General features: G+C 45.7%; 1 long non-coding RNA gene across 1 annotated transcript; it reads left to right on the top strand.

Moving 5' to 3' along the window:
- Positions 1–247: 247 nt before the first annotated feature.
- LOC120383454 lies at positions 248–8794 on the top strand. Its single transcript, XR_005588477.1, has 6 exons — positions 248–353; positions 2352–2534; positions 3241–3310; positions 4283–4352; positions 5888–5964; positions 7041–8794. It is a non-coding gene; the product is annotated as an uncharacterized LOC120383454 (long non-coding RNA).
- The last annotated feature ends 9399 nt before the right edge of the window (positions 8795–18193 follow it).

The following is an 18193-nucleotide window of genomic DNA, read 5'->3' as shown; positions in this document are numbered from 1 at the left end:
TAGAAATGGACAGATTAGATATATATGAGAGCTATCACAGCTAGTTCTCTCCAGATATGCAGAACTCATATATTTGTAGATGGACAGATCTTGGCATTAAAATTTAAGGCAGTGGTGTTTAACTATGTATAAGGCCGGAGGCAGAACTGGAAAAGTTATTTCAGTGAATCAGACTTCTTTAAAATGGTCTAAACTTTCCCGCAGAGTTTCTCATGTTGATGATGTTATGTAGAAAAAGAAGCCACTGGAGGAATTCAATCTTGCAGAGAGGAGAAATGTGATAAAGACCAAGTGCCTATAAATGAGCCTATAAGAACTTGTTGCAAACTGCAGAGATTTCATTTACCCAGCAAGTAAGTTTGAGTTTCATAAAGCATGAGTAGGCTCTGTGGATCAGTCACTGAAATCAGATGGCAATTTTACTGCGCTGTCTTAAAAACCCCTCCATCTCAAGTGGGACAGGAAGTTCATGGGGGTGTTGAGGTTAGTGGTTTCAGAAAAAAAGCAGAAAGCCCCCAATTAGCAATTCCAAAGTATTTTTGTCTTGCAAAAACCTTGAGGCAGTTTGGGAGGAATGCGGGTGGGGAGGAAGACGCTTTAGGTCATTTGCTAGGGGAATCTTGGTTTGCGAGTAACCCCAAACAACCCCTCGTGTAGCAATGAAGAGCCACATATGCATTGTACAGCACTGTACAGGGAATGAATTGATCCAGGGGGTTAGGCAGGCAGAGAGCTGTATACTTCCAGCCAATATGCAGGGAATAAAAAAAAATGTCCACCAGGAAACTGCATATACTTGTCTCCTCACGCAAACTCCCACACGATAGCCGTGCACGGCAGAGCCTGAAAGGCAGCTAACCATACAGATCCACCGAGAAGATCATGGGAGCAGATGCATGTAGCCTTCAGAAAAATTAAAAGGGAGCCAGCTGGTGAAAGTGCACAAGAATTAGCCACTGAGATAATCCTTAGAAGAGCTGCACTCAAGAAAATGATCAGCATTTGTTTTCCACGAGCCACTTTTCCCCCCACATTCAAAGGGCACCTTGAATATGACTTGGGGGTTCTGTAAGCCACAAAAAGAAATGATGAATCAGCGTGCAATTCCTAACAGGAAAACTATGGTGAGCTAATAGAAACAGGCAATTTACACACTTTGCAGAAACAGCTAGGGCTTCTCTAGATGCCAGTTAAACTTGTTCTCTGACCAGTTTTCATAGAAAGATTAGACGTTTATATGAATAAGAACAGCCTCAACCGTTGCACTAGCTGGGCTGCAAATTACAAGGGCTTTCAAGCCTCATGCTTCAGAGGATACACTGAAGACCACTGAGGTCAGGAAGAAATGTTCTCTGCAGAGTGGCATTGCACAGGGTGGATGAATGAGTCCATTTCAATACCACCCATGTGTGTGACACAAGTGGAATTACGGGGGAAGGGATGGCATGAAAGATCCCCAGCAAAATCTCACATAACATGGGGATGGGGAAGATCATCAGTGACATATTGTGATATGCAATTATATGAGCCGTAGTGAATTAGTGTGAGTTTGTATTCTTAAATGGAAACATTCATTGCACACTGACTTATGCTACCAGACCCTAAGAGTAAGATTCAGATTCACGAGCTAAGCCACGCTCCTCTTTTAAAAGTAACTCAAATTACTATAATTTTCTACCTATCTCCTATGATGCTGTACCTAGCTATACTGAAATTCCCCTGTGGGACTTTAATGAATAGCTTAGCCTAGGATATAATTTACTAAGATTTCAATGATGATCCCTGCATATCAACAAGATCTATTTCTGCTGCAGCTACTTGCGTTGAAGGTGGTATTACATCCCTCCTTACATTAGACTAGAAAAGCCTTTTATGGCGGTATCTCAGCAATGCAGGGTATTCTGCTTGGGTGTCTATTTTTGCAAAGCTTGCACAGACTGCAACTGCCTTGAGGAGATTGATGCAGACCAGGTGGGAAATGTTTTACAATTCTTGAGGTTATAAGTGAAGTGCCAATGCTTCAATTCCGTGCCCACAAGCCCTGAACAGACTGCGTGCTTAGCCAGACGGTAGCCAGGTCTCCCCAGCACCAGAAACCTCAAAAGCAAACTTTGGACTCCGCTGAGTTGGAAATATAACAGAATTCGCCTCTTTGGTGCTATTTTAACTCTTGTATTTCCACACCCAGTTCCCACTGAAATGTGTGAGATGGAACCAAAACCTCCAAAAATGGGTCAGCGTTTTGGGCGAATGTTCATGTCAGGTCTTCCTGTCACCAGGTTGGGTGCCCACAGCCCTTACTCTCCGTATTGCCAAAGATAAACACAGCCCGAGCTTTTCTCTTCTTGCAGAATATTTAAGATATATATAAAGAATATGCTGCTTTATTCACCATGCACCATGCCACCGACCCTGCCCACGGTGAGTGGAAGAGTTCATTGCAAGAGAACAAGGATGGTCTCGAGACTAAAGCACACAAGGAGATCTGAGCTCTAGCCCCCAGGTCTGCCGCAGACTTTCTATGTGACCCTAGGGTAAGTCACTTAATCTTTCTGTGTCTCAGTTCCACATCTTTGTATGATGAGAATAGTCATACTTCCTATGCCTGGTCAAGCTCTTATGTGTTTGTACAGCTCCAAGCACAATAGAGCTCCAGTCTTGAGTGGGGGCCTGTTGGTGCCGTTGAAATATGCCAAGAAAATTAGCTATCGTTCGTAAGAGATTTTGAGCTCCTCACTGGAAGGTGCTGTAGGAAGGTCACGTGTTGTGGCTTTTTGATTGCACAGCACTGAAGTGAGGTGTAGAGAAGTCGCATGTCAGTGCAGAGCCAGATACGTGCTCCTTACAGCATACAAGCTTGGACTTGGGGCACTAGCCAGGTTCCATCATTTAGCTGCTCTCTGCAGAAAAATGACCTCGCGTGAATCATGTCATTTGAAAAGAAGCTTGTGAACAACAAAAGCCACATCCCTTTGCCCACGTACTTCACTTTGTTTTGTTTTGTTTCATCCTGCTCTGGCTTTTGACCTTTCTGCAACCACAGGGCCAAAGAACTCTCCAGGAAAACAATGAGAAAGCAGCACATAAAGCTTCGCTCTGGTTTCCTCTGCCTGGAACCGCGTTCATTTCTTCCTCTTCTCTGCTGATGGACATGCTGCTGGGTTGGGTCTCGGGGGGCTACATTCCGTTTGACGCGCTGTTGATTTAAGAGAAAATTTAAGACTGCTCTGTCTTTTCTAGGCAATGGCAGTGATCCCTGCCAGGCCACTTTTCTGAGATGGATCCTTCGCTGTTGGCCAGCGTATAAAAGGTCAGAGCCGCTCTCATTTAATCTTGCTGTGGACTGTTTGTTTTGTCGGGTGTACTTTACTTTATAAGGGACCTTTTGGACTTTAGCTGTTCGTTAGCAGTGTGGGTCAGCCCACTCCAGCCTGTGCTTTGCTCGAACTACTTTTCTCCGGGGTTCTGGAGGAAGCTTGTTATTTGACTGTGCCACAACCTGAATCTTAATGCAGCTGTAAGAGATTCAGCCCTGGTCTGTGCTTGAACATTAGGTCCATTTAAATGTGTCAGTCAAGGGTGTGAAATATCCACACCCCTGAGCACCGTTATTAAGCTGACCTAAGTCCCCGGGTAGGTCGACAGACGAATTCTTCCATCAACCTAGCTACTGCCTCTCAGGGAGGTGAAGTACCTGCGCCCACAGGAGAACCCCTCCCATCAGCGTAGGCCATGTCTACTCTAAAGTGCTGCAGTGGTGCAGCTGTGGTGTTTTATGTGTAGACGAGCCCATAGACTGGTGGCCCCCAAACTTTTAACGTCACAACCCCCTAACCCGTAATGGCATCTGCCCCCAGGAGCCGCGGTGGGGAGCCAGGGCTGGGAGCGAGACCGGAGCCAAGATCATCTCTCAGCTAAAGTGCCTGTGTAGAGAATCAAGAAGCAGGGATGGAAATGGAAGGGAATAAGAATTTTCACAGACAGACATTTCAGATGGAGTTATGGCTTTAATCCTTTTAGTAGGTTGCACTAAAGGCATTAAAACCACAATTCTAGCTTTAATTGCCTGCCCCTCATCTGATCCAAAAACATGCTCGTATGATTTTAGAGTATAGTGGTACATGCACCTTCCAAACTAATGCAAAGATGCAAAAAATGCAGTTGGCGTGAGGCAGCCTGCTCCCGTTCAGTGAGTACAATATAGGTACTGTATCTCTTCCCTAGTTACTTTTCCACCTTGTTGATGTTAGGGGCAAGTAACTGCCTTTACCTGTCTTTTCAGTGTGTGCTGCTGCAGACCCAGGCACGTGGCATCCACTCTGGCATGCAAGGACTGTTACTCTCCTTTAACAGTGAGTTACCATGTTCAGAGTATTTCCTGTCTTTTTTTCGTGGCATCACACGTTCACACACAAGGTTAGTTACTGACAGCTCCACTTGCCAAAGGGAGAAAATATTTGTCAACAGCACCGGTGACATCCAACAAGGGAAGTAAACAAAGAGCACAGCAGAAAACAAGTTAAGGTCTGAATTCTTCAAGCCCTTTTGATGGCAGCAAAGTGAAAGGTGCCCATAGGCAGCTGTGGTGGATTTTGATTACACAGGTACATGACACTTGTGTACATGGGAAATTGACTGGGATAGCAGTTTCAGAATAAACCATTCTGCAATAACCATTCTGGAATAGCTCCCAGTATGTGCACTCTAGTCCAGAATAAAAGTTCCTTTTATTCCAGAACAGAGTGTCCACAGAGGGAGCTATTGCAAAGCAGCTATTGCAGAATGGCCTGCTGCAAGAATGACACTGGTCGGTTTCCCCAGGCAGGCAGGGTCAGTTTAGGTCATGGCCCAAAGAGTGGGTTATTGTTGACTTTCTGCTAAAGTTAAGGTGACCCTGGCTTTCTGTGACCATGGCAAAGAAAAAGATTGAGTGTATGTGTGAGAAGGAGTGAATGTCCTCAATACACGTCACAAAACCGCTGGAATCAGGGAGAAGCAGAGCATGCAGTGGCAGGCAGGGGGCATTTCCAGGGAAGGTTTGGAGGCAGGGGGACTTAACTCAACATTTGGGTGCCTTGCTCATGCCCTGAACCTCCTTTGGTAGAACCAGGCTGGATAGCAACCTTTGTTTGAAGTCCCAAAATGTTTAGTTCTGGACCCCAAAAATCTCCCTTCCCTGTGCCCACTGTCTAGGAAACAGGGCAGGTCTGACAATTCGCCAACCCTGGTCATCTTGGCTGGCAGGGCCCAAGGGTGCTCTTCCATCTTCCATGAGAACACGCAAGTCCCCTTCCACCTTTCTGTGGCTGTTATGGTCGGCTTCCAGGCCTGCTCTCCATCTTACCTTTTCTGGAGAGTGACCAGTGGGCCCACCCTTCACCTTCATCCCCCTACGCCCATTTGCCATCTGTTGAGGGGCAGACACCTCGCCGGCTATAATTGTGCGCAGTCCGGGTTACGGTCTCTCTTCTTGGTTCCAGTAATAACCTCTGAAGGGCTCCAAGGCCAATGTGTGTCAGACTGCGCTGGGCTATTCTCAGATAAGGAAAGGAAGTTCCCACTATCAACCAAGACCATCCATCATTACCTGGTTCGATAGGCTTGCTTTAGCTTGCTGCTAACATTTACAGACGTATACTGTGCATGGCTCTCACCAGGATAAGATGTGCAACCACAATAACAAACAACATCCATCACAGTCCAGTTTCCTCTCAGTAATTCAGAGCACTGTTCTTGCTCGCAGAGTGGAGTCAACCAGTGTGGCCCAGCATATATGGGACGCTTCCACATGACATGCTGTTGATTTTCTGCTGCTAAGATGCCGTTTGGCTCATAAGGCTATACTGTTTGTTTCTAGTTTGGGCAGAGGTGTCTCATTTGCTTTCAGAGCCACCAACAGAAGCAGCAAGAACAACCACCTGAAGTTCAGGGATCCTTGAGAAGGGAGTTGTGGTCCAGTGGATGGTGAGTAGGCTCAGAGAAGACTGCAATTCTATTCCCAGCACTGACACAAGACAAGGCCTTTCATCTTCTCCCTCTGTTAAATAATGCTCATCCTTTTAGTAAAGTGCTTTGAGATCCCTGTACAAGCCCTCTGCATTCTCATTAAGGAAATGATTGATATACAAGCTCTTATTAGGAGATTCTGAGCACTGCAAACTCCCAGTGACTTCAGTGGGAGTTTCTCTTGCCCACTTCCTCTAGGGATCAGGTTTATCGTCTAGTTACAAGGCTACATGTGCTTTCTACCCCACTGACGTTACCAGTTTCTTTTTACTACAGTGTCTCATAGCAACCCAAAATAATAATAATAAATAAATGGGGCTTCTCTTACTATTTAAAAGCAACTAAAAAAACCACTCTACAAACAATTAGCATTTTATCTTGTTAATGATTCTAAAGCCTTCCACTTGCATCCAAAAATAATTGCACTCAGCAAGAGTTGAGGAATATTTTTTTTTCTAATCATGGAACAGATGTTCCACTAAGACCGTAAGGTGGTTAACTACCAATAAAAGTAATTAACAAACTAAATACTGATTAAAGAAGTCGTATACTCAAACCAACGCCATTTTGAGAGAGAGAGAAGACTGCCCTTATTCTGTCTTTAAAATACAAATAGATTTTTCCTTCCTCTTTTGCAAATGTGCTTGTAGCTAAAGGCTATTTTTTGCTATCTTCTAAGTCAGCTCTTCATAAATGTAATGCAAGTTGAGCCGGTCTCCAGCTTGGATATTAGGAAAATCTTTTTCACTAGGAGGGTGGTGAAACACTGGAATGGGTTCCCTAGGGAGGTGGTGGAATCTCCTTCCTTAGAGGTTTTTAAGGTCAGGCTTGACAAAGCCCTGGCTGGGATGATTTAGTTGGGGATTGGTCCTGCTTTAAGCAGGGGTTTGGACTAGATGACCTCCTGAGGTCCCTTCCAACCCTGGTATTCTATGATTCTAAGCCAAAGTGTTGCTTAAGAGGTCAATGTCATTTCCAATCCATCCCGTCCCATACAAGGCAAACAAACGGATCTTCTCTCTTTCCCTTTGTAGATAGTGTGTACATGGCAGACAGAGACCAGAAAGTATGTCCACCAAACCCAGCAATAAGTGATTGCTCTTCATCTTCATTCATAAGTCATGATCTTCAAAGGCTCAGATGACAGACCTCAACTCATCAGGCGGTTTCTCTTTATAATACCAAGATCATATGCTGTTTTATAAATTCTAAGGGCTCTGTCGTTGCTGATGGGGGTTGTGAGGGATGGTGTGCTATCATGTGAACTCACATTACATTTTAAATGGGAGAATGGATGTATCGACTGCATGGTATTGAGCAAGTAGAACATCCCAAAAAATGTGCCTGGGCATCAACATCTTAATGGATCTTGGACAAGATTCATGCACTGAGTGTGGATTTCAGTGCGGCCATTCAGTCATGCCCTCGACACAGCCTCCATCAGATCTTTGGGGACCAGAATTGCTTGGTTTCAGAGCACAATCTAAGAGACTTGGGTGGAAGGGTCAGGGCCAGAGTGCAAGGTGAACAGATGCTAACAGAACACACAAAAATGAAAGCTGTATTCGATCCCTGCCTAAAACGATGTGCTGGGCTTTTTATCCTATCTTACTCGAGCTTTACAAGGCAAGTTTTTCCAGTGAAAGCTATGCAGTAAGGGAAGTTTACCACAGCTTGATTTCACTGATCATATTTATAATCTCTTGCTTTTTTAGCATGTGTTTTAATTAAATGTCAAGCACGCACACACGGATAACGAAACCAGAAATATCTGGTTTCCTCTGCCCCCAGTTTTTATCTCTGACAGTAAATGACTAACAAATAGCTGATTGTCCTATAATATAACGTGTTTAATTATTTAGTGTGGGGTTTGTTTGTTTATTTATTTATTTAGTGCTAGTGGAAAGTGCTAGATTGACAGCGACTGAATTCCTGTTTCTCCAGAGACGCAGGCAGAGCACAGACAAGGGAGAGTGGCAGTGCTGCCTAGTGATGGAGCAGGACTGGCCTTGAATGGGAGTCCAGAGACCTAGGTTCTAAGCCTAGTTCCATCAGTGACGTGTTGTGTGATGTTGGGCAAGTCACTTCTCTGCTCTGTTCCTCAGTTTCCCCATCTGTCAGAATGATAATGACCCATTTTTGTAAAGTGCTGTGAGCTCTATGAATGGACACTGCTATAAAAGCTAACCAACAGCAATACTGCAGCTTCTCCCACATACTGCTCTGATGATAGGCCTCAAATCCCCGTCCACCCAGCCCCCTGCCTCCATACTACTCTGGCATAAAAGGATGGCTTAGGCTCGTCGGCCCAAGAAATCCTCAGTCTCTCTTCTGAGACAGGCAACCAGGGTGCCAACTGGGTTGAATATGATGCTTTTTTGCGGGGAAGGGAGATGGGCACCTGTCCCCTAGGAACTGGACTGAGAACGTGGCATGTGACTGATTCATTCTAATGGCTGCAGTTTAGTTTAAATTAGTTTTGGGGATCCATCTTTTTGTTGTGTGGCTGTACAGTGGTCCATGACTTAGGCTCTTGCCCACTACTGCCATACAAATAATAATATTTCATTGCACACCTGTTAAAAGTACGGTGGGACTTTATTTTTTTTTAAAGACACCTTCTTCACAGCAGCGACTGCTATTAAATCTTTGCAGAGAAGAGTGGCCCATCTCTCAGTTTTGACTGTAGATTAACGAGGTTCTACCGCAATAATAATTTCCAGCGGTAAGGCGTGAGTGACAGAGCTAGTGGGATCAATATCTATTCAACAGCATTATTTTTGAGGGCTCTTGATTAGATGAAATAGATGTCAGAATTCACTTTCTGATTAAAGAGCACTCAGGTAACTGGGTTTACCATGGGGACCGGAGGCCAGTGAAGTGTTTAGAAAGGGGCAGGAGTTGTTATTTTCTATATAAATAGCTGTTTTGACGTGCTGGTACATTTTGTTTTCTCTTTGAAGGTTAGTTTCTTTAGAAAGATTTTACTGCTTGTTTCAGCAAAGCTGGTGTGCAGCCAATGGTGTTAAAACTGGGCTGGAGATATATCAATTTGTAAAACACTCGGTTGGATGCAAAGGCCTGGCTCTGCTTGATTTTTTTTTAAATACATTAAAACTCAGTCCCTAGCTTCAAGAGGAGGATAAAGTTCCTACTCAAGGCACAACCTGGTTCTCTTAACACCCAGGAAAATCAGATGCAACAATCAGGGCTAATTTTTCTGATGGAATGGCCTCCCTTTGCCAGGGGTAATTTGAACCTGCAAAATTTGTGCCCATAAATTTGCATGCAGACAGTTATGCCAGACCTCCGCCCTTCTTTGCCCTTTGACAGTTATGCCCTTGGTTGCATGGGCAGGCAGAAGACATGGCAACACCTTGGGAAAACTGCAAAAGTCATGTGATGTCAGTGCAAAATTAAACAAACTATCCCAGGTTCTCCCATAACAAAGCCCAGTTCATTCAAAAGGTGTGTGGACCTTAGCAAAGCCACTTGAACCCAGGGTGTGAGTTTTGCATTTGTGACAAAACACAGAAGCAGATGAATTTCATGTTTTGCTGCAAAAATTATGCACAGATCTCCCCCTGTCCCTCGGGTACCGGCTGGCTATTCCCACGCCACAGCCCCTCTCTGGTCAGAGAGAGAGTTTGCAGTACGCCGAAGTTAAACAAGCAGCTTCTTCTAGGACTCTGGAGCGTGACATGGGAATACAGGTTCTAGTCTCCTGTCAGATTTAAGACCTCTCCTTCAAGCAGGGCAACCAAGCCTGAGGAGCCAGCTAGCAAAACTAGAGGAAGGGGTGGGGGGAAATCTGTTTATAACCCAGCATCAGATTGTCAGAACTCCAACACAATAAAAACAGGGTCACTTTTTAATAAAACCAGATGTCCAGCGTAGGCATTCTGAGCGTTTCCCTGTGGAAACATTTATGGTGAGTCAGGTTGAAATCCAAAACAAAAATCCCCTTGTTCCATTCGCTGTGGCAGCTTGTGGGCACAGTGAGATTACACAGCTCCAGTGGACACTTTCAGCCCACCTGCCCATATAAGGACGCATCACACATTCGCAGCTGCTATTTGGTTAGAGTCAAAATCCTGTCTCACTGCTCCCAAAGCATCCGCAACAGGGTCTTAGCCGGTGCCTTAGCCTGACCTCTCCTTCCGCTGATGTCAACACCAAAGAATAGGGTTTCGGTGCCCAGCCCAAATCTGGCTGTAGCAGCCAGATGGGCATCGATCCACCACATTCTGCCCATGTTTCCACAGCATAGACCAGTTCCAGCTGAGCTATTGACAGGAGAGTTGCACAGTACATCAGTTCTTGCTGCCTCTGGCAAGTCTGCCAACTACTACCAGTTTGGGTAGGCTTTGTGGCATAGAAATTTACTCCTAAAGACCAGCTTTCCTTGGATAACTATGATCTTGGGGAAGGGTGTCATTTTTTACCACTATAGTTATACTGGCACAACTGCTAGTGTGGATGTTTTTTCCCCTTCCCATAGTGGGGGGAGGGATAGCTCAGTGGTTTGAGCATTGGCCTGCTAAACCCAGGGTTGTGAGCTCAATCCTTGAGGGGGCCACTTAGGGATCTGGGGCAAAAATCAGTACTTGGTCCTGCTAGTGAAGGCAGGGGGCTGGACTCAATGACCTTTTTAAGGTCCCTTCCAGTTCTAGGAGATTGGTATATCTCCTATTATTATTAAATTATATAGGTAAGCACAAAAATACCAGTATTAATTAACTAATTAATAATACCTAGCTGCTACATAGTGCTTTTCAGCAGTAGATCTGGAAGCACTTTAAAAAGGAGGTCAGTGTCATCATCCCCATTTTAGAGGTGGGGAAAACCAGGCACAAAGTGGTTGTATTGCTTTAAATATACAAGTAGAGTTAGAGTAGTACAAATCTAGTGTGTAGACAAACCCTTAGACTATCGAACAACCATTTCAGGTTGATCCAAAAAAATTGAAATTTTTGGCAAATTGAAAAGACCAACAAAAATCATGACAGGTTGAATGAAACATTTTGTTTGACCTGGAACAAAATGTTTCATTTGGATTTTGAGCAATTGTTTACATTTTACATTTTTCTTTAAAAAAAAAGTTGCTAAATAAAGTTATTTTGAACCCCAAAAAATCAATGTTTTGTTTGGAAAATGTCAGAATAAAATGTTTCAATATTTTCAGAGAGGTTTTTTTTTTCCCCAACTGAAATAATTTGGCAAAAATCGAGACAAATTTGTGCAATGTTTTGGTATCACCAAATCTGCATTTTTCTCTGAAAAAGGTTTCAGCCAAAAAATTTGCCCAGCTCCAGGAGTCACTTCCAGCCATTATCAACCTGGGATGAGTGGCAACTGGGGATGCATGCAGCTAAAACCCATAGTTTGTCTCCATCAGGAACAACAGAATTTGGTGTTTGGAAATCAAGCCTGCCCTTTCCAGGGGATCAAGTCACAGACATCTGAGGAGTCGCAGGGAATGCCCAAGTTATTAAGAAACAGGGGAAGTCCTAGTGATAGCTGTGTTTATTGGCTAATAGGTATTTTTATAGCAATGGCTACATCTGTAGAACCCGGAGAAGCCTGTAATTTCATGCTGCTTGTATTACGCAAAATGATGTACCTCTCAGTAGAGCTTAAATATAGCCCACCAAAACATCATCTATTAACAGCAGAAAAAAGGGTAGCTCATCTCTTCCAGAGCACGTTGCCGCCTCCAGCTCTCCAAAAACTGTTGTCATTTCAAAGTGCGTGGCACAAGATACAGGACTCCTGCAAATCAAGAGAGTAGCGAAGAAATCAGGAAAGTGGCAGATGAGCTGGCAGCATGCATATTTATTAATCCTCCAGTTACAAGCCACAGCTCTGAACACAGTCAGTTTTGCCATTCCACGTTCCCAGGCTTTGCAACCGCGGACCCAGACCTTTGACTATTCAACTTTGATCAGTGTAAATCATCTACGTGAGCAGGGTTAAAATAGACATGTAAATATATTGTTCCAGGCAAAAGGTTTTCTTTGCTTGAGGTCATCACACAGAGCCAGCTAATATAAGCCTCCCACTGCATGTACTTTTGAGCAATGCTTGTTAATGGAGGCAAATTTTCCTCCGCTTAAATCTAAGCCCAACTACTAAGAGCCAGGGCCAGCTCCAGGCACCAGCCAAACAAACACGTGCTTGGGGCGGCACCTTGGGGCAGGGCAATGTTCGGGGTTTTGGGTTTTTTTTTAGTTGGGCCGGGCGGCGCTCGGGGGGGTGAGGGGGAAAGGGGGGCTTGGGCCGGGCGGCGCTCGGGGGGGAAAGAGGGGCTTTGGCTGGGCGGCGCTCGGAGGGCTGGGGGCTTCGGCGGTGCGGCACTAGGGAGGGTTCAGCGGAGCTCGCAGGGGGGGTGTTATGGCGGGGCGGCGCTCTTTTTTTTTGCTTGGGGCGGCAAAAAAGTTAGAGCCGGCCCTGCTAAAGAGCTACCTGACTGTGCCGTGTTATGGTAATTAGTGCTGTGGTGATAAGCCCTAGCGTTCCGCTCTGCTGGCAAACGGATGCTTGGGTATGCTCTCAAAACTGCGACCTATCACTTGTCCCATAACACGGTGTGCGGATGCTGCTCAACTCTCTCACAAACCCTCCAAAGAAGGAAGAAAATAAAGGAGAAGCGAGGAAGGGAAGTATTTTAAGCCCAATTCTGCTCCTGTTGTAAAGAATGGCTCGATTCCCTATGTCCTCATTGGGAAAACGATAGGGCCCCCTTATTGCTCATGGAAGATGCCTGATTGTCAGCCCTAGAAAACTGACTGTAGGGATAGTGCAGACAGCAGCAATGTGGCTGCAGTATAAATGTGCCAGTACAACTACTGGTGTAGCTTAGTCCAGTATGGGAAGGGAAATAAGCGCTACAGCACCTCACGGCGTCTACGCTAGAGGTTGGGCCAGTATAACAGTGTCTGTAAAAATCTCGCCTCTCTCTGGCTGCCCCAAAACTGTGGGTAGACCAGGCCTTAAAGGGGAGAAAAGATCTCGCACGTCCACTCTGATTGCTCCGGGCACCCTGGCAAACAGTGAGGAGGAATGAGGAAGGAGCCGTGCCTCCTGCCCTCCCCGCGTTATCAGCAATCCCAGCGCCCCGGATCTCAGTTTGCCGGGCGGTTTATAGGGCTGGATGTACGCTACTGAAAGCTTTAAGTACGAGGCTTTGGCTCACTCTCGTCGAAGAATGAGATGATTTTAGAAAGCCACACAACGAAGAGACACTCCTCGCTAATAAAGCCAGCCTGTTGCATTCCTTTTCTAGGTCAGTGGTAAAATGTGCTTTCCTCCCGGGAAGTGGTGGTGACGTGTGATTCTCTGGCCTTCTCTTTAAAGCAGGGCAGGTGATGAGAATGACCCTTTACCAACGTGGTCAAAAAGGAGCAGCGGACACATCTGTGCTAAATCTGCTTTCCCCCTGGCTGCCAAATACCTTGGTTGGACGCTGTTGTTTAGTATCTGACGTCACAGGCGGAACCCACGCCAGCAGTTTTATTCCCTGGCCTCTAATTACAGTCTAAAAGGTCACTCCAAAGGAAGAATGGCTAAGAGGAGCCCAGCCCAACACTGAAGAGGAGTTTCAGGAACCTCCTGGGACGCCGAAAGCCTGTGCAAGCCAAGCTCCCCAAAGCCATCAGACTCACTCAGACTCACTCACTCAGAACACGAGGGGTGTGGCAGGAACTATTATGACAGTGGATGAAAACTTGGCTGCGTGCTCATTTGAATGAGAAAAGCATTGACAGCAGACACAAATCTACACCATAGGCCCAGGGAAACAGAATGAGCTGCATGCCGGGAAGGCCTTTGGCTATGCTTGGTCTGTCCCAGTCAGGTTTAAACTGCCTATGTTTTAAAACCCCTTCTAACATATTTCCTCTGGTTTTTGCCAGTCTGTAGAGGCTTTCTCCTCCTGAATCAAGCCCATGATCGTCATTTCGGAGTTTTATTTTCCTCTGATGTGGAATATTTTCTTTTTTCAACAGTGTTACATTTTACCAGCTAGTGCTGCTGTTAGAACAAGGGGACTGGAAGTCAGGACTCCTAGGTTCTCTTGTCCGTGTGGCCTTGAGTGACTCACTTAGCCTCTCTGTGCCTCAATTTTCCCATCTGCACCTACTTCCCCAAGATGACGGGCGAGTTAATGGACTTGCTCCTGCTAAAATCAGGAGCAAAACTCCCCCTGACATCAGTGGCCGCAGATGGGGTTCAGTGCTTTAAAGAGGGAAGGCTCTGTGTAAATGCTGTACGTCATTCTCAGAGTCAGTCCCACTCTCGTGCCCGTCTCATGCCCCCAAGACTCCATCAGCTGCTTACTATGGCTGTGTCTGCGCCTCTCCTGGGCCACATCGCTGGCTGACCTGGAAAGCAAAGGGGCCAAGGAAACAACTCGGGTGGAAGAGCCGCTGACACTGGCAGGAAATGCAGCGATGACATTGATATTACTCATTCATTTTATAGTCCAAGATTCAGAAGAAGAATCAGGCTTTGATCCCCAAGGCTGTGCACTAAAACATCTTAATGAAACGCAGCAGACGACTCCAGCAAACAGCTTAGCCCATGGGGAAGGATGAGCGTGCTGAGTGGATTTCCTTCCTCTGTTTTGCACCAGCTCCAGGCAGGGATAAGAATTTTTCTGTAAGTGGAATAGCCTAAAATCACATTTGGAGCCAAATTTACTACTGGAGTAAGTGACCGCCACTCCCAGCTCTCAGTGTTTAAAGTGGTCAAATCTGCTCTGGCTTGTAGGCAGAGCCGGTGCAACCATTTAGGCGACCGCACTAGGATTTGGTGGGCGCCATTTTCTTCGGCAGCGACCGCAACGGCCGGATCTTTGGCTGCCCCGGTTGCCACCGGTATTTAGGAGGAGGGAGCACGGGGAAGGCCGCCTGCTGCAAGTAAGGGGGGGAGCGGCACGCGGGGGAACTCCCCGCCCCAACTCACCGCTGCTTCACTTCTCCCGCCTCCCAGGCCTGCAGCGCTTAAGCTGATTGGTGCCGCAAGCCTGGGAGGCGGGAGAAGTGAGGCAACGACGGTGTGCTCGGGGTGCTCGTGCTTGTGTGCAGAGCAGGGGTGAGCTGGGGTGGGGGGGTGCCTCAGGGCGGAGGGTGGGGGTGGGGAGCTGCCACAAGGGGAGCACCTCAGGGCGGAGGGGGGAAGCTGCCACGGGGGGTGCCTCAGGGTGGGGGCACGGGGGGGCACAAGATGGAAGTTTCGCCTAGGGCACGAAACATCCTTGCACCGGCCCTGCTTGTAGGGAAGTAAAATTCAAAGCCCTGCATGACTGCAAAGGGAAAAGGCATTGTGTAGGGGAAGGACATAGGGGGTTGACAGTGGAAGATAGAATCCACCCCTCAGTCTACAAACTGGGGGCAGAACATGTTGGAAAAGCAGTTCAGGTTCCTAGCAGTTTGTTTGGATGATTAAGCAGGGAGAGCTGATTTGGATGGTGGTTGTTAGATAGTTTATTGACCATAAAGTGTGTTCTGCTTAGATAGATTATGATCGTTAAACGGCAAATGCAGAACTGTGTCCCTTGATCTCCCGTTTATATTTGCTTTGTAATGCTGATGTGGTGGCCCTGGGGTTTTATCCTAGGTATGAATGATGCAGACAGATAGAAGAGGGATCGTTACAGTTTCTTTCTTCTTTTTACAAACGCAATAATCTACCGGCTCAGACCCGTGTAATTTTTATACCATTCCTAATAAAGAGGAAAAAGAAGAAAAATGGTGTGTTGGGTGCATTTATTCCGGAAGCATTTGCATTTTGGCAAACATGAACCATCTCTGAGGAAGCTGATTTTTCAACCGATAGTGCATAAAATACTTCAAATTACATATTTATAGTTCCCAAATATTTTGTTTTGAGTTATGTATCTGGGGCGGGAGGAAAGGGGTTTTTTTTACTATGACTTTAGCAATGACTTGCTAGTTGCTCTCTGAAATACCAAAGAGAGGCCATCTCAGCACAAGACATTATTTACAATGGCTTTAAAGCTGGTTAGAGACATTGTCTGAATGGGGATGTTTCCCCACAGCAGTTGTCTGTAGCAGGGGGAGCCTTTTTCTGTCTTGAAATAGAAATAAGGCCAATTAACTGTTAATTCTAAAGGATACTGGGATTTTTGTAAAAATCTGTCACTTTCCTATAAAATCAGACTTTCCAGTTTAATTTTAGGAACACGACCAGCCATTATGAGCACGTCTAAATGGCAGGATGGTACGTACAGCTTCACTTGAAGACAAGGTGACCTAAGTGCATGCTTAAAGTTAAGCATGTGATTAGGAGCTTTCCTAATTAGCTCTGCTTTCCACCCTGGGAGCCATGTCTTGCAGTCCTGGCAGTTACTTAAGCAAATCTCCCATTGTCTTCAGATCATGTTGAACTATTTTGTATAATGCAGCACATGAGAGAGAAGGGAAGGGCCTGATCCTGATTCCATTAAAGTCAATGGCAAATTTCCCACTAAGTTGGATAGCTGTAGGGTTGGGCCAAGATATAGCGACACTGAAGCCAATGGGCAGTTTTGCCTGCGTAAGCTCTGTCGGATGTGCCCTGGCTTCCATTGACTATGGTGTTACCGTTTGGTGTGGAACAGAGAGGTGAAACACTTATAAGATAAACATTATTATAAGGTTTGCCCAACCCTTCCACCCTTATACACATGCTTTACTTTAAGCATGTGAATGGCCATCCTGAAGTCAATAGGAATATTCATTTGCTTAAAGTTAAGCCGAGGTGTCTGCAGGAGTGGGGCCTTAGACAAGCTCATTGAAATTTAGCTAGAAACCAGCTTTTGTACATTCTACTGCCTGAACACAATGACCTCTACAGAGCCTGTATAACAGGGAAGGGGAAAGAGTAGCGACTCCATGAAATTCAGTGGGGACTTTGTTTCATGGATTTAATTTCCCCAGGAATTACTTAGATACTATGGTGATGGGTGCTGTAAAAAACCTATAGCTAGGTAATGCCTGCTGGTTTTTTATGTTGCATTCATTTGCTAAGGCAATGCATATGCAGATGTATGCTAAACATATTGGTCTTCACAGCTTACCAGGCAAACAATGCTGAACAAAAGGCTTTGTTTGCAAAAATCCAGGTGAAGCTAGTATTATGCATGCACTGTTGAAATGTTCTGAACAATAGCATGAACAGTAATTTTGCGTTCCAGTGTTTTAGTGATTGGCAATATCTACATGGCAGAGGAAGCGCTGAGAGAGACTGCGGTGTGTGGGTTTACTCCAGCTTAATAGGGACTGAGATTTTTTGTTGTTGTTCATTTTTAATTAGACTAATTACAAAAATATGATCTCCACGTTGAGGATAAAAAAGATAAAGACGCAGCCCCAGCTAATGTTCTGCTGATGTAATTGTTTAGAATTAGTGCCGTGAAAGAGAAAAGATTTAACACTGGGCCCATGGAGAGATTAGTAATGGGGCAATAGCACCGAGAATTAAAAATGAATCCAGTGTTAACTCTGGTGTTTGGATGGCATTTAGTCACAAGTTGCTCCTTGGGTCAGAGTGAGTCAGTAAGTGCCTTTTAAATACCGTAAATCCTGGAGCCGTGTTTTGCTGTTGCGACTCATTCAGGTTTTCTGGAATCCAGCTTGTCCTGGAATGGATTGATTAATCCCTTCTTTTACAATACCTCTTGGGAATCGCAGAAACTTACAGCTGGCTTAGTATGAAATCAAAGTAGGGAAATAAGAAACTGGCAGAGGGGCTGATCTTGGGAGGTGGTGATCCCCTCATCTTCTACTGATGTCAACAGACTCGGCATGACCAGAGCACTCTGAGTAGCCAATGATACTTGGACAGATTTGTACACGACAGGCTACTTCAGCTGCTGTTCTAGAGTTACCATCAGTCTGTTCTCTGCCTATGTGTTTCCTTTTAATTTGTCTAGGCTAGAGAAGCCTCCATAACGTACCCCTGACCTCATCATAAACTGTCCTTATGATCTAGAACAGTGGTCCCCAACCTTTTCCGGGTGGCGGACGACGAGCCACCAAGGACCGTGGCCGGCGGACAAGCATCCGCCGAAATGCCGCCGAGAAGCAGCAATGTCAAGAAGTATAGCCGCTGAAATGCCACCGAAAATCAGTGGTATTTCGGGGGCGATGCCACTTTTCTGCTGCATTTTGGGCAGCGACGCCTC

This window comes from Mauremys reevesii, linkage group 15 (assembly GCF_016161935.1).
Source record: "Mauremys reevesii isolate NIE-2019 linkage group 15, ASM1616193v1, whole genome shotgun sequence".
NCBI lineage: Eukaryota > Metazoa > Chordata > Testudines > Geoemydidae > Mauremys > Mauremys reevesii.
The sequence above is the reverse complement of the archived record's forward strand: the minus strand, read 5'-3'. Positions and strand labels throughout refer to the sequence as shown.